We start from the raw sequence: 16,718 nt of genomic DNA on the forward strand, positions 1-16,718 counted from the left end.
CTCCAAGTCTAGAACGGCCCCCGAGTCATCAAAGTAAGTCCTGAGGAGAATAAAGGGTCTATTCCATCAGGGGGGGGTTTCTAGCCAAGGGAGTGGAGCTGAGCTTACAGGTGTCTGTTCAAGCAGCTGCCATCACATGACACCCTCCCCTGTTTTTTGATATATGGAGAGAAATGTCAAAGTTGCTGCAGGTGGCCAATGTAACACAGATTTTTTAAAAGGGTTCCAGTGGTGATCCGGGAAATTACAGACCGGTAATCCCGGTAATCCTGACGTTAGTGCCAGGCAAAATAGTGGAAACTATTATAAAGAATAAAATCACTGAACATATAGACAAACATGGCTTAATGGGAAACAGTCACCCTGGATTCAGCCAATGGAAGACTTGCTTCACCAATTTGCTTCATTTCTTTGAATGCATGAATAAACATATGGATAAGGTGAGCTGGCTGATGTAGTGGATCTATTTTCAAGAAGTTTTTGACAAAGTTCCTCAATGAGAGAGTCTTGAGAAAATTAAAAGACACGGGATAGGAGGCAATGTCCTTCTGTGGATAAGGAATTGGTTATTGGACAAAAAACAGAGGGTAGGGTTAAATGGCCATTTTTCTCAGTGGAGTAGGATAAATAGTGGAGTGCCGCAGGAATCTGTACTGGGACCAGTGCTATTTAACACATTTATAAATTATCTGGAAATTGGAACAACAAGTGAGGTAATTACATTTACAGATGACACAAAACTATTCAAAGTTGTTAAAACACATGCAGACTGTGAAAAATTGGGGGAAAACCCTAGGAAACTGCAAGGCTGGGCATCCAAATGGCAGATGAAATTTAATGTCAACAAATGAAAAGTGATGTATATTGGGAAGAATATTCCAAATCATAGCTACCTTAGGAGTCAGCACCCAAGAAAAAGTTGTAGGTGTTATTGTAGACAATACATTGAAATCTGCCCAGTGTGTGGCGGCAGCCAAAAAAGCAAACAGGATGCTAGGAATTATTAGGAAAGGTAAATAAGATCAAGAATGTGATAATGCCTCCGTATCCCTCCATGGTGCAACCTCACCTTCAGTATTATGTTCAATTCTGGTCACCATATCTCAAAAAAGATATAGCGGAATTAGAAAAGATTCAAAGACAAACAAGGGCAATCAAAATGATAAAGGGGATGAAACTCCTCTCATATGAGGAAAGGCTAAAGAGGTTAGGGCAGTTCTGCTTGGAAAAGAGACAGCTGAGGGGAGATATGAATGAAGTCTACAAAATCCTGAGTAGTGTTGAATGGGTTAAAGTGAATCGATTTTTTACTCTTCCAAAAAGTACAAAGACTAGGCGATACTCAATGATGTTACATGGAAATACTTTTACAACAAATAGGAGGAAATATTTTTTCACTCAATGAAGAGTTAAGTTCTGGAGCACGTTGCCAGAGGATGTGGTAACAATAGTTAGCCTACCTGGGTTTAAAAAAGGTTTGGACAAATTCCTGGAAGAAAAGTCCATAGTCTGCTATTGAAATGGACATGGAGGAAGCCACTGATTGCCCTGGGATTGGTAGCATGGACTGTTGCTACTAATTGGGTTTCTGCCAGGAACATGTAACCTGGATTGGCCACTGCTGGAAACAGGAGACTGGGCTAGATGGGACCATCTGTCTGACCCAGTATGAGCATTCTTATGTTATTATGAATTTATGGGATTAAAGAAAGCTATATTTGTAGTTCCATGGAATCTAAGTAGCCGCAAAGGCATTAGGGAAAGCAAAAATTGTTCATACAGCATCAGATAACCTTGAAAATTTTCCAGATTTGAAGAAATTGCCACATGAATCCCACTGACCTAGGATATAAAACATGAGAATATAATATAAACAGTTTTTGTTTCAAAACATGCTGCACACCATTGACCTTGTGATAGGCAGCATAGATGAAGATACTGGCCCAGCTAATGATATGCATTTCACAGAAGGCATGAAGCAAAAGGCCATTTCAGCTAAATGTTTCATAGCTGCCAAAAAACAAAACAAAAACCAAATCACTGTATAATGATGATGTTTAAATATGCATATAGCTAGCCAATTTAAGTCCACAGTGAAAACTTATAATACCCAGGCCTTCCTTTTTGAATGATAATTTGGAGACAATGACCTCATTGGCATTGTAAGAATAGCTATAGGCACACCAGGTTAGACCAACGGTCCATCTAATCCAGTACCCTTCTTCCAACAGTGGCCAATTCAGATCACAAGCACCTGGCAGAAACCCAAAGAGTGTCAAAGAAAATAGGAGTAGCAAGAACAAAATGGCAACCACAAAAACATATGTTTCAAATATAATCGAACCTGCGGTAGTGCAAGCACATCTTTTGGCGCGGGCTGGGCCATTTTTTACCGCATCTAGGAAAAAGGGCTTTTTTAAGGGACCGGAACTTACCACCACCCATTGACCTAGCGGTAAATCTCGCGCGCTACCCACGCGGTAAGTATGCAGCATGCACCAACTGCTGTTTACTGCCAGGTAAGCAGCCTGCTGTAGAAAATAGAAAATTATTTTCTACCGCGGGATTTGGCGCATGCCAAATTTGGAAATACCGCCTGGCTCACGTATTAGCCAAGTGATAGTGCCGATTTGGCATGCACCGTATGCATGTAGCCCCTCCTGCACCTTTGAAAAAGGGCCCCACAATGAGCATTTCCTACAGCACAAAGCTATTCCAGATCGAGCTCTCAAAATTTCATCAATCATTTGCCCTAATTGCCCAATTTAAACTAATATTGTCACGTATGTGAATGTTTCCTTGTTTGTGCTCACCTCGCCCTCTGGTGGCCAGAACCGGTGGCTGCTATGGACTGTCACCCGTTCCAGACTTCAGCACAGTCTGGTCCAGATCTTCCGGGCTGCCAGACTTGCTTTTCTTGTTTGTGCCTGAACAGCACCTGCCTTGTGATTCCTGCAGCTTAGCTTCAGCAGCTGATGGGCTTTATTAATCACCTGGAAACTTCTGTGTTGGCCTTTGCATCGTCTAAGGTCCCTGCTTTGTTGGTGCTTTGTTGCACTTCTGCCTAGTCTGGTTTCTTGTATAGTTCCTTGTCTGATTCTAGTTAGTCTGTGTGTAGTTTAACTTAAGTTTATTGCTTATTTCTTAGTCTTGTTTCTGGTTTGTATTCTTGGTCTAGTTTCTGTTTGTCTGTGTCTCTTGCTTAGTGGCTGCTCTGCAGCTTTCAGTCCTGTCTCTTTTCTGTCAGCGTTTGTACCCTGTTTCAGTGGCTGCTTGTCAGCTTTCAGTTCCTGTCCTTTAGCTTATCCATTTTCTGCTTTGTGTAGTTTTGTCTGTCTGTGACTCTTAGCCCAGTTTCCTGCCTTGCTGCCCATGTATATTCCTTTCCCCTCTGACCCTCAGTCTCTGTTCAGCCTAGTTGGTATTCAGTTCCTGCCCTGTCCGGTCAGTCCTGCCGGCCGCTTGCACCCAGGGCCCTGCTCAACTCCTGGGGAAGGGCGGTCAAGTGCAGGTGAAGTCTAGCTGTTTCAGTCACAGTTCTGCCTTGTCTCTGGTGTGGGATGGTTTTGCCTGCCACTGCCGCTCCTCGGCAGTGGCCCAAGGGCTCACAAACCTAGTTTCTGCCTTGAAAACCTGACAAATATTAACAACAATGCACATACCAAAAAGCTTCCAAAATGTTATCAAAGCAAATTGAAAAAGCGACTGCTTAGCTTGAAATAACCACACAGACCATAGCACTGTGAGGGCAAATTTGCATAACCTGATGCCTACAAACTGTCAAAGGTGTTTTGGTCATGCGACCTACTTCCAGGGTAGTAGACAGCAGTTGCTGAAATAGAGGTGCTGACTTGGTGAGGGGAAGTGGATGGTGTAGGTATTGGTTGTGGGGTGAATAGTGTAGGAGTGTTGAGTGTTGGGGGGGTTTAGGAAGGAGTGCTGACTTGGTGAGGGGAAGCACTTTATTTGGGGGGTGGGAGAATAGTGTAGGAATGCTGGCCTGGTGGGGGACGTAGATGGTACATATAAGTACATAAGTATTGCCATACTGGGAAAAACCAAAGGTCCATCAAGCCCAGCATCCTGTTTCCAACAGTGGCCAATCCAGGTCACAAATACCTGGCAAGATCCCAAAAAAGTACAAAACATTTTATACTGCTTCTCCCAGAAATAGTGGATTTTCCCCAAGTCCATTTAATAATGGTCTATGGACTTTTCCTTTAGGAAGCCGTCCAAACCTTTTTTTAACTCTGCTAAGCTAACCGCCTTTACCACATTCTCTGGCAACGAATTCCAGAGTTTAATTACTCATTGAGTGAAGAAATATTTTCTCCAATTCATTTTAAATTTATTACATTGTAGCTTCATCGCATGCCCCCTAGTCCTAGTATTTTTGGAAAGCATAAACACACGCTTCACATCTACCTGTTCAACTCCACTCACTTAATAATAGTCTCTACCATTTTGCCCGACACTGACGTCAGACTCACCGATCTATAATTTCCCAGATCTCCTCTGGAACCTTTTTCAAAAATCAGCGTTACGTTGGCCACCCTCCAATCTTCCGGTATGATGCTCGATTTTAAGGATAAATTACATATTACTAACAATAGCTCCGCAAACTCATTTTTCAGTTCTATCAGTACTCTGGGATGAATACCATCCGGTCCAGGAGATTTGCTATTCTTCAGTTTGTAGAACTGCCCCATTACATCCTCCAGGTTTACAGAGAATTCATTAAGTTTCTCCGACTCGTCAGCTTCGAATACCATTTCTGGCACAGGTATCCCACCCAAATCTTCCTCGGTGAGGACCGAAGCAAAGAATTCATTTAATCTCTTTGCTATGGCTTTGTCGTCCCTGATCGCCCCTTTTATTCCTTGGTCATCTAGCAGTCCAACCAATTCTTTTGCCGGCTTCCTGCTTTTAATATACCTAAAAAAAAAATGTTACTATGTGTTTTTGCCTCCAACGCAATCTTTTTTTCAAAGTCCCTCTTAGCCTTCCTTATCAGCACTTTGCATTTGACTTGACATTCCTTATGCTGTTTCTTAATATTTTCAGTCGGTTCCTTCTTCCATTTTCTGAAGGATTTTCTTTTAGCTCTTTAACCACTTTTTAACCATGCCAGCAGTCATTTGGTCTTCCATCCTCCTTTTTCAATACGTGGACCTGGGATAAGCGGCTCAGTTCGAAGCCCCACCCGAACTGGAATCGGAGGCTCGGTTAGAAGCGTCCTGTGGACTGGACTCCGAGGCTTGAGTGGGAGCGCCGCTTGAACAGGACTCAGGGCTTGACTGGAACTGGAACTCAGCATGGACTCCACGGCTTGGCCGGAGCTGGAACTCGGCTTGGACTCCTGAGCAATTTGGCTGAGAGCGTCCCTCAGGATGGACTGATGGTACTCCTGGACCTGTCACGTTTTCAAAGCTGGAACTAGGTTTGTGAGCCCTTGGGCCACTGCCGAGGAGCGGCAGTGGTAGGCAAAACCACCCCACACCGGAGACTAGGAAGAACAGGACTGGAACTCCGGACTGGAGTTGCAGCAGAGGCAAACAGGCAGGACTTAAGCAGAGCAGGTACCCTTAAACTTCACCTGCACTTGGCCACTTTTCACCAGGAGTTGAGCTCCTGGCTGCAGGTGGCCGGCAGGACTTAATGGGCAAGGCAGGACTGGATACCCACTAGGCTGAACCAGGACTGAGGGTCAGAGAGGAAAGGAACATACAGGGACAGCAGGGCAAGGGGACAGAAACTGGAAGCTGCAAGCAGCCACAAAAGCAGGAAACAAACACTGACAAACAGGGGAAAGAACTGAAAGCTGCAAGCAGCCACTGAAGACAGACAACACAGAAACCTAAGCACTACACAAAGAACTACAAACAAGGAGCAAGACTAAGAAACAAGCAACCCTAAACTAAACATAGACTAACTAGAAACAGGCAAGAACTTCAGGCAAGCAACTAGAACAAGGAAACAAACTCAGGCTGAAGTGCAACAAGCACCAACATGCCAGGGCCTTAGACAATGCAAAGGCAAAGGCAGAGAGTTTCCAAATGGCAAATAAGCCCAGCAGCAACTGAGGCTCAGCTGCAGCAATCACCAGGCAGCTATGGAAGCTGTGCAGGTTCAAACAAGACAGAGAAATCCGGCAGCCTGGAAGATCCGGACTGGACTGGGCTAAAGTCTGGAACGGGTGATAGTCCATAGCAGCCACCGGTTCTGGCCACCAGAGGGCGAGGTGAGCACAGACGTAACACTACTTCAAAGCTAATATCAAATCCTATCATATTATGATCACTGTTATCAAGCGGCCCCAGCACCAGATCATGCACTCCACTAAGGACTAGGTCTAGAATTTTTCCTTCTCTCTTCGGCTCCCATACCAGCTGCTCCATAAAGCTGTCCTTGATTTCATCAAGGAATTTTACCTCCCTAGCATGTCCCGATGTTACATTTACCCAGTCAATATCGGGGTAATTGAAATCACCCATTATTATTGTGTTGCCCAGTTTGTTTGTGTCCCTAATATCCTTTAACATTTCTGCATCCATCTGTTCATCCTGGCCAGGTGGACGGTAGTACACTCCTATCACTATCCTTTTCCCCTTTACACATGGAATTTCAATCTACAGTGATTCCAAGAAGTGTTTTGTTTCCTGCAGAATTTTCAATCTATTTGATTCAAGGCTCTCATTAATAAGTACATAAGTAATGCCATACTGGGAAAAGACCAAGGGTCCATCGAGCCCAGCATCTTGTCCACGACAGCGGCCAATCCAGGCCAAGGGCACCTGGCAAGCTTCCCAAACGTACAAACATTCTATACATGTTATTCCTGGGATTTTGGATTTTTCCAAGTCCGTATAGTAGCGGTTTATGGACTTGTCCTTTAGGAAACCGTCCAACCCCTTTTTAAACTCTGCTAAGCTAACCGCCTTCACCACATTTTCCGGCAATGAATTCCAGAGTTTAATTACATGTTGGGTAAAGAAAAATGTTCTCCGATTTGTTTTAAATTTACTACACTGTAGTTTAATCGCATGCCCCCTAGTCCTAGTATTTTTGGAAAGCGTGAACAGACACTTCACATCCACCTGTTCCACTCCACTCATTATTTTATATACCTCTATCATGTCTCCCCTCAGCCGTCTCTTCTCCAAGCTGAATAGCCCTAGCCTCCTTAGTCTTTCTTCATAGGAAAGTCGTCCCATCCCCACTATCATTTTAGTCGCCCTTCGCTGCACCTTTTCCAATTCTACTATATCTTTCTTGAGATGCGGCGACCAGAATTGAACACAATACTCAAGGTGCGGTCGCACCATGGAGCGATACAACGGCATTATAACATCCTCACACCTGTTTTCCATACCTTTCCTAATAATACCCAACATTCTATTCGCTTTCCTAGCCGCAGCAGCACACTGAACAGAAGGTTTCAGTGTGTTATCGACGACGACACCCAGATCCCTTTCTTGGTCCGTAACTCCTAACGTGGAACCTTGCATTACGTAGCTATAATTCGGGTTCTTTTTTCCCACATGCATCACCTTGCACTTGCTCACATTAAACGTCATCTGCCATTTAGCCGCCCAGTCTCCCAGTCTCGTAAGGTCCTCTTGTTATTTTTCACAATCCTGTTGCGAGTTAACGACTTTGAATAACTTTGTGTCATCAGCAAATTTAATTACCTCGCTAGTTTCTCCCATCTCTAAATCATTTATAAATATATTAAAAAGCAGCGGTCCTAGCACAGACCCCTGAGGAACCCCACTAACTACCCTTCTCCATTGTGAATACTGCCCATTTAACCCCACTCTCTGTTTCCTATCCTTCAACCAGTTTTTAATCCACAATAGGATATTTCCTCCTATCCCATGACCCTCCAATTTCCTCTGTAGCCTTTCATGAGGTACCTTGTCAAACGCCTTTTGGAAATCCAGATACACAATATCAACCGGCTCCCCTTTGTCCACATGTTTGTTTACTCCTTCAAAGAATTGAAGTAAATTGGTCAGGCAAGATTTCCCCACACAAAAGCCGTGCTGACTCGGTCTCAGTAATCCATGTCCTCGGATGTGCTCTGTAATTTTGTTTTTAATAATAGCCTCTACCATTTTCCCCGGCACAGACGTCAGACTCACCGGTCTATAATTTCCCGGATCTCCCCTGGAGCCTTTTTTAAAAATGGGTGTTACATTGGCCACCCTCCAATCTTCCGGTACCACGCTCGATTTTAAGGATAAGTTGCATATCACTAGCAGTAGCTCCGCAAGCTCATTTTTCAGTTCTATCAGTACTCTAGGATGAATACCATCCGGACCAGGAGATTTGCTACTCTTCAGTTTGCCGAACTGCCCCATTACGTCCTCCAGGTTTACCGTGAAGTCAGTAAGTTTCTCCGACTCGTCCGCTTGAAATACCATTTCCGACACCGGTATCCCACCCAAATCTTCCTCGGTGAAGACCAAAGCAAAGAATTCATTCAGTCTCTCCGCTACGTCTTTGTCTTCCTTGATCGCCCCTTTTACCCCTCGGTCATCCAGCGGCCCAACTGATTCTTTTGCCGGCTTCCTGCTTTTAATATACCGAAAAAAATTTTTACTATGTTTTTTTGCCTCTAATGCTATCTTTTTTTCGTAATCCCTCTTGGCCTTCTTTATCTGCGCCTTGCATTTGCTTTGACACTCCTTATGCTGCTTCTTGTTATTTTCAGATGGTTCCTTCTTCCATTTTTTGAAGGCGTTTCTTTTAGCCCTAATAGCTTCTTTCACCTCACTTTTCAACCAGGCCGGCTGTCTTTTGGAGTTCCGTCTTTCTTTTCTAATTTGCGGAATATGTATGGCCTGGGCCTCCAGGATGGTATTTTTGAACAGCGTCCACGCCTGTTGTACAGTTTTTACTCTCTCAGTTGCCCCCCTAAGTTTTTTTTTACCGTTCTTCTCATTTTATCATAGTCTCCTTTTTTAAAGTTAAACGCTAACGTATTTGACTTTCTGTGTACAGTTACTTCAAGGTCGATATCAAAACTGATCATATCAAGCGGCCCCAGTACCATAACGTCCCTCACCAGATCATGCGCTCCACTAAGGACCAAGTCTAGAATTTTTCCTTCTCTCGTCGGCTCCTGCACCAGTTGCTCCATAAAGCTGTCCTTGATTTCATCAAGGAATTGTATCTCTGTAGCGTGTCCCGATGTTACATTTACCCAGTCTATATTTGGATAATTGAAGTCACCCATTATTATCACATTGCCCATTTTGTTCGCGTCTCTGATTTCTTTTATCATTTCTGTGTCTACCTGCTCATCCTGGCGAGGCGGACGGTAGTACACTCCTATCCCCGTTTTTTTCCCTTTTATACATGGAATTTCAACCCACAATGATTCAAAGGTGTGATTTGTGTCTTGCTGAATTTGTAATCTATCTGAGTCAAGGCTCTCGTTAATATACAATGCTACCCCTCCACCAGTCCGGTCCACCCTATCACTACGATATACTTTGTACCCCAATATGACAGTGTCCCACTGGTTATCCTCCTTCCACCAGGTCTCAGTAATGCCTATTATATCCAATTTTTCGTTTAGTGCAATATATTCCAACTCTCCCATCTTATTTCTTAGACTCCTAGCATTTGCATATAGACATTTCAGAGTATGTTTGTTGTTCTTATTTGCATGATGCTTAGTACCTGACACTATTGATTTGACATCTTTTGTCTGATCTTTAGTTGTATTTAAGGGCACCTGGTCTACCACGGTCTGTTGTGCAACCTCACTATCCAGAAACCCTATCTTCCCTGTTTGTGAGGTATCTTTGCAAGATACCTTTTCCCGAACCATGCGCTTTTGAGCGACTGTCGGCCTTCCCCCCATTTCTAGTTTAAAAGCTGCTCTATCTCCTTTTTAAATGCCGACGCCAGCAGCCTGGTCCCACCCTGGTTAAGGTGGAGCCCATCCTTTCGGAATAGGCTCCCCCTTCCCCAGAATGTTGCTCAGTTCCTTACAAATCTAAAACCCTCCTCCCTGCACCATCGTCTCATCCACGCATTGGGACTCTGGAGCTCTGTCTGTCTCTTGGGCCCTGCACGTGGAACAGGTAGCATTTCAGAAAATGCTACCCTAGAGGATCTGGATTTGAGCTTTCTACCTAAGAGCCTAAATTTGGCTTCCAGAACCTCTCTCCCACATTTTCCTATGTCATTGGTACCCACATGTACCAAGACAGCAGACTCCTCCCCAGCACTATCTAAAATCCTATCTAGGTGACGCGTGAGGTCCGCCACCTTCGCACCAGGCAGGCAAGTCACCAGGCGATCCTCACGTCCACCAGCCTCCCAGCTATCTATATGCCTAATGATCGAATTACCAACTACAACAGCTATCCTAACCTTTCCCTCCCGGGCAGCACTTGGAGACATATCCTCGGTGCGAGAGGATAGTACATCCCCTGGTGGGCAGGTCCTGGCTACAGGAGTACTTCCTACTTCACCAGGGTGATGCTCTCCTTCTAGGAGACCCCCCTCCTCCAAGGTAGCACAAGGGCTACTAGACTGGAGGTGGGACTTCTCTACAACATCCCTGTAGGTCTCCTCTATGTACCGCTCTGTCTCCCTCAGTTCCACCAAGTCTGCTACTCTAGCCTCAAGAGAACGGACACGTTCTATAAGAGCTAGGAGCTCTTTGCATCGGGCGCAAACATATGACATCTCACCAACTGGGAGATAATCATACAATGCTACCCCTCCATCAGTACGATATAATTTGTACCCCGGTATGACAGTGTCCCACTGGTTATCCTCCTTCCATCAGGTCTCAGAGATGCCTATTATATCTAATTTTTCATTTAGTGCAATATATTCTAACTCTCCCATCTTATTTCTTAGGCTCCTGGCATTCGCATGTAGACATTTCAAACTATGTTTGTTGTTCCTATTTACATCATGCTTAGTACTTGACAGTATTAATTTGCAATCTTTTGTCTGATTTTAATTTTTATTTAAGGACACCTGGAGGCTCATTTTCAAAGCACTTAGCCTCCCAAAGTTCCATAGAAACCTATGGAACTTAGCCTCCCAAAGTGCTTTGAAAATATGCCTCCTGATCTACTACGGTCTCTTTTGCAACCTCACTATCAGGATACCCTATCTTCCCTGTTTTGGTGATATCTTTGAAAAATACCTTATCCCGAACCATGCACTTTTGAGTGCCCTTTCCTCTTTATATAGTTTTGAATCTAAGGGGCCTTTTTTAAACAGGATCTTTGAAGCTAACTCAGCAACCTATGCAAGTATTCTACTTCCCTACACCTTAATTAACACTTAATTGAGGTCGCCGGGTGTGCTACCTCTCCAGCAACCAAGGAACAGAAAATAACTGCCTTTTAGAACAAGAGTTTTTGGCTGTTTAGTTTCTACCTCTAGAAAAGGTTTCAGTATGGGGAAAATGCCTATTTCTAGAGAAAATTTCAGTTTAAAATTATGGGAAAAGGGTTTATACACTATGGCAACGAGTTAATAATGCTTGCTTTTTTCTCTCTCTCTTTTTTTATTCCCGCCTTAATACTAACTAGGTGTTGCTTGCTTTTCCCTCTCTCTTTTTATTCTCCCTTAATACTAAACTAGATCCTGCAGTGCCTGCTAGATTCTATCTGTTCATGCTGTGTTACAAAGTTTTTAAAACTATGTGGAAGAAGGCTATGGAGAGTAGTTGATAAAATTTGCTTTTTATATTTTTATTTTGCCTATCACTAACCTACAATTCCTCCTTTAAACCCCAATCTTAAAGTTCCCAAAGCACAAAGCAAAATAGTGTTCACTTACCAGAGAAATGTCCTCTTCTCTCAGAACTTCTCAGAAAGGTATAAGCCAGTGTTTCCCAAACCAGGTCCTGGAGACACCCCAGCCAGGCAGGTTTTTGGAATATCCACAATGAATATTTATGAGATATTTGCATGCACTGCCTCCACTGCTTGCAAATCTCTCTCATGAATATTCATTGTGGATATCCCAAAAAACCTGACTGGCTGGGGTACCTCCAGGATCAGGATTGGGAACTACTGATATAAGCATTGTTGTAAGGGGGGAGATGGGGGAACGCTGTAGGAATTGTAGGCGTCCTGGCTGTGTATTTAAGAGAGGTGAAATCAGAGCTGTCATCTCTTTTGTCACAAGATTTTCCTCCCCCTCTCTTTGGACAGAGCCTCTTCTGTTTCAGACTTCCTTCCTGTTCCCCTCCCCCTACTGTTTTCAGCTCAGTTTGTGATCTGTATGTTTGTTTTACTGGTTGCCAGTAGAGATTTATGCTACACTGTACTGGGGATTTTTTATGAAATCCTGCATGACAGATAACATTTTTCAATACAGCTGCTATTCACAATTTAAATAGAAGGCATTTTACAGTTCAATAGGAACCAAGACTGCCATGAACTTGTAGCGACCTCTTGAATAATGGGATTTAGTGTTACCCGTGGGCGTTAAATCAATTTGTAATCAAGCCTAAGCCAAATTCACTGAATCATGGCACACAGATTGTAAAGAGTTCCCTCTGGAGCTGTGAGATTCAGTTAGACTCAAGGCATTTGAGGCAAAAATCCGTAAACATTCAATAACTAGAGGTAACTTTTTGGGCTATGTGAGAAAAACTCCCATTTATGGGTGCTCCAATAGTGAATAGTTACGCATAAAAGGAGAGTGATAATAAGTAAAAGAGAAAATAATTCCTAGTATTAAAATAAAGTAATGGCAACAAATGTCATAGGTCTCCTTTGATTAGGTTCAGTCACTTCCATTTACATCATCATTACTCTCTGGCATTGGTGTAGTTGCCTGTTGGGGGTTGGAGGAGAGGGCAAAGGATAAGTAAATCATATTGACAATAAGGAAGTCGGACCAATTCAACATTAGCACCAGTGATATTCGGGGGAGGGAGCACAATTCAATGCTCACTCCACACTACACCAATGTTTAAACAGAATAATTGGATCAATGTGTTTCCTTACTCTTCCCCTCCTTCTCAGAAGGTAGATTATTTTTTAACCTTTACTCACAAGTTCTTACTAATGGGGGGGGAGGGGGACTACAGGTATTCTGGGCCTGATATTCAGCCGGCGATGGGCAGTACGTTTGCTGTCCACCACCGGTATTAAACCCAGATACTCAGTGCCAGGCCATATTCAGCCACCGGCACTGAATATCTGGGCAGTTTTGGCCACTAAAATGGTAACCTATTAAGCCGATATTCACACTGACCATTTAAATTGTTAGCGGTTAAAGATAGGCCTGCTATTTATGCGGTCAGACTTAAGCACTAAACTTATTTGGCTAGGTGCTGAATATCTGCATCTAACCAGATAAGTTGTGAGACGTGGAGGGGCATTTTTGAAAGGGATGTCCAAGTTTCGATTTGGACATCCTTACAAAATGTCCCAAACCAGGGGTGGGGACAAGATGGACGTCCATCTTTCATTTCGAAAATACGGTCAGGGACATCCAAATCCTTAAATTTCGTCGTCCCTAGATGTGGACTTCCCTAGACATGGACGTTTCTGATTTTCGGCGATTTTCGAAAACCAAGGACGTCCATCTCAGAAACAACCAAATGCAAGCCATTTGGTCATGGGAGGAGCCAGCATTTGTAGTGCACTGGTCCCCCTGACATGCCAGGACACCAACCGGGCACCCTAGGGGGCACTGCAGTGGACTTCATAAAATGCTCCCAGGAACATAGCTCCCTTACCTTGTGTGCTGAGCCCACCAAAACCCACTACCCACAACTGTACACCACTACCATAGCCCTTACGGGTGAAGGGGGGTACCTAGATGTGGGTACAGTGGGTTTGTGGTGGGTTTTGGAGGGCTCGCTGTTTCCTCCACAAACATAACAGGTGGGGGGGGGGGGGGGTGCTGGGTCTGCCTGTCTGAAGTGCACTCACCCACTAAAACTGCTCCAGGGACCTGCATACTGCTGTCATGGACCTGAGTATGACATCTGAGGCTGGCACAGAGGCTGGCACAAATATTTTTAAAGATGGTTTTTGAGGGTAGGAGGGGGTTAGTGACCACTGGGGGAGTAACGAGAGGTCATCCCCGATTCTCTCCGGTGGTCATCTGGTCATTTCGGGCACCTTTTTGTGCCTTAGTCGTAAGAAAAACAGGTCCGGGTGAAAACGTCCAAGTACTCGTTAGGGATGTCCTTTTTTCCGATTATGGGTCAAAGACGTCCAAGTGTTAGGCACGCCCAAGTCCCGCCTTTGCTACACCTCTAACACGCCCCCTTGAACTTTGGCCGTCCCTGCGACGGAGTGCAGTTAGAGATGTCCAAAATCGGCTTTCGATTATACCAATTTGGACGTTTCTGTGAGAAGGACGTCCATCTTCCGATTTATGTCGAAAGATGGGTGTCCTTCTCTTTCAAAAATGAGCCCAATAGCCAGTTTAGTGGTAGGTGCTAACTGTGAATATTCAGTTGGAGATAACCTTACTGAATATTTGTGGTTAGCTGCAAAAACACTATTTAACTGGTCAGTGTTCATTTTTGATTGGTTTAATAGCGCTGAATACCAAGGAGTCTGTGTTCTTACCCTGTTGTTTTTGTTCCTTGCTGTCTCTGTTAGTTTTTCCTTCCCTTCCCCAGAATGCTTTAGGTTACCTTGCTGAACAGGTTACAGCAGTGATTCTCAAATACTGTATTATGGCGGAACCCCTAAAATATATTTTTATATACCAAAGAACTCTCAATTTATGTAAACATAAAAATGTTTATACATAAGATTCTGCAGTCTAATTTCTTGAGGAACCCAGTTTAGGAATCATTGAGCTAAGGATAGGTCTCATGGTGGGAGGCTTATCCTCTGCTGCCTAAGACTGTGGACATTCACTGGCTGCCCCTGTTCTTTCATCTTCTTCTCTCCCTTTCCCTTTGTGTAAAAAAGGGTCAAGGCTTCAGTGGACCCCAAAGTGGGGGGGTCCTTACCCATGGCTCTTCTACACACTCCTCAGATGGATTTCCTTTAGGGAAGGAAGAACTGACTCCTCCCTTGTATTTAAGGTTTTAATCTTCATTCTAAAGCTTATGTTCCAATGTTAGACTCTCTGAATAGACCTCCTTCTTCTTAGGCTGGAGCAGAGGGCCCAGAATGCAACTGCAATGTCAGAACATTTTTGGCAGCTTGCTACAAACCTTTATTTACAATTTCCTGGTGCAGCCAATGTGGTTACATATTATTTGCAGGTACTTTCTCTCTTGCTAGTGGGCTCACAATCTAAGTTTTTGTAACTGGCAGTGGCGTAGCTATGGGTGGGCCTAGGTGGGCACGGGCCCACCCATTCTTGTCTTAGGTCCACCCAGTGGTGGTGCCTCACTCCCCTCTCTTCTCCTCCTCTGGCGCTTCGGCATCTGCCCCATCTCTGAATCCCCCCATCTCGCCCTGGTACCTCAGAGGCATCCTGGCGCCACAGCGATTCATCTTTCCTGCTTGCGCCAGACCCCGCAGGATTCTCTCTGCTGCATCCTGCCAGTGAGGAAACAGGAAGTGATGTCAATAAGGGCAGAAGCCTGTGTGGACCAGCACAGGCAGCGAAGATGAATTGCTGCAGTTGCTGAGATGCCTCTGAGGTGCACCGGGGAGGGATGGGTAGATTCAGAGAGAGGGCAGATGCTGGTCTTTGGGGGTGGGGGTGGGGGGGGACTGGGAAAGACAGAGGAAGTGCTGAGTTAAGGGGGGTGGTTGGAAGGGCCCATGTAAGTTAACGTTTCCGTTTATGTCAGCGGCCACGCTGGAGCTACTTCCGGTCTCTAGCTTGCACCCTGCTGTCGGGTACTGACTGAGGGATGGAGAGGCACCACAGGCCCAGTCCAGGACAGGCCGGGGACAGCCTGGAGAAGTACTCGGTGCTGCTGCCCACGTACAACAAGCGCGAGAACTTACCGATCATCGTGTGGCTCCTCATCAAGTACCTGGGCGAGAGTGGATACAACTATGAAATTATTATTATAGATGATGGAAGTCCAGATGGAACTCTGGAAGTTGCTAAACAGTTGCAAAGCATTTATGGAACAAATAAAATCCTTTTAAGGCCCAGAGAGAAAAAATTGGGATTAGGAACAGCTTACATTCATGGCATGCAGCATGCAGCAGAAAACTTCATTATCATAATAGACGCTGATCTTTCCCATCACCCATAGTTTATTCCAGAATTCATCAGGAAGCAAAAGGAAGGCAACTTTGACATTGTCTCTGGAACGCGATATAAATGAAATGGGGGTGTATATGGTTGGGACTTGAAAAGAAAAATAATCAGCCGTGGAGCCAACTTCCTCACTCAGATATCACTGAGACCAGGCGCATCTGATTTAACAGGAAGCTTCAGATATATCTAAGGAAATGTAGAAGCAAAGACATGTTCAAATTCAAGCAGGAAATAGCAACAGGCAAAAACATTCTTCTCCTCGAATTCGACATGTCTAGTGCATTCGACATGGTAAACCATAATATATTAATAAGATTACTAGATAAGTTCGTGATTGGTGGAAACATACTTAACTGGATCAAGGGCTTCCTAACCACAAGAACATATCAAGTAAAATCAAATTCAAACATATCATCACCGTGGAAAGCAGACTGTGGAGTGCCACAAGGATCACCACTATCACCGATCCTATTCAACTTAAAGATGACTCCACTTGCCAAGTCCTTTTCCAACCATGGCCTTAACCCATT

The 16,718-nt window shown here is 44.3% G+C and overlaps 1 pseudogene; it reads left to right on the forward strand.

The window, feature by feature from the left end:
- The first annotated feature begins 15,775 nt into the window (after positions 1–15,775).
- LOC115461493 lies at positions 15,776–16,378 on the forward strand (annotated as a pseudogene).
- Positions 16,379–16,718: the final 340 nt, after the last annotated feature.

This window comes from Microcaecilia unicolor, chromosome 1 (genome assembly GCF_901765095.1).
Source record: "Microcaecilia unicolor chromosome 1, aMicUni1.1, whole genome shotgun sequence".
Classification (NCBI taxonomy): Eukaryota; Metazoa; Chordata; class Amphibia; order Gymnophiona; family Siphonopidae; genus Microcaecilia; species Microcaecilia unicolor.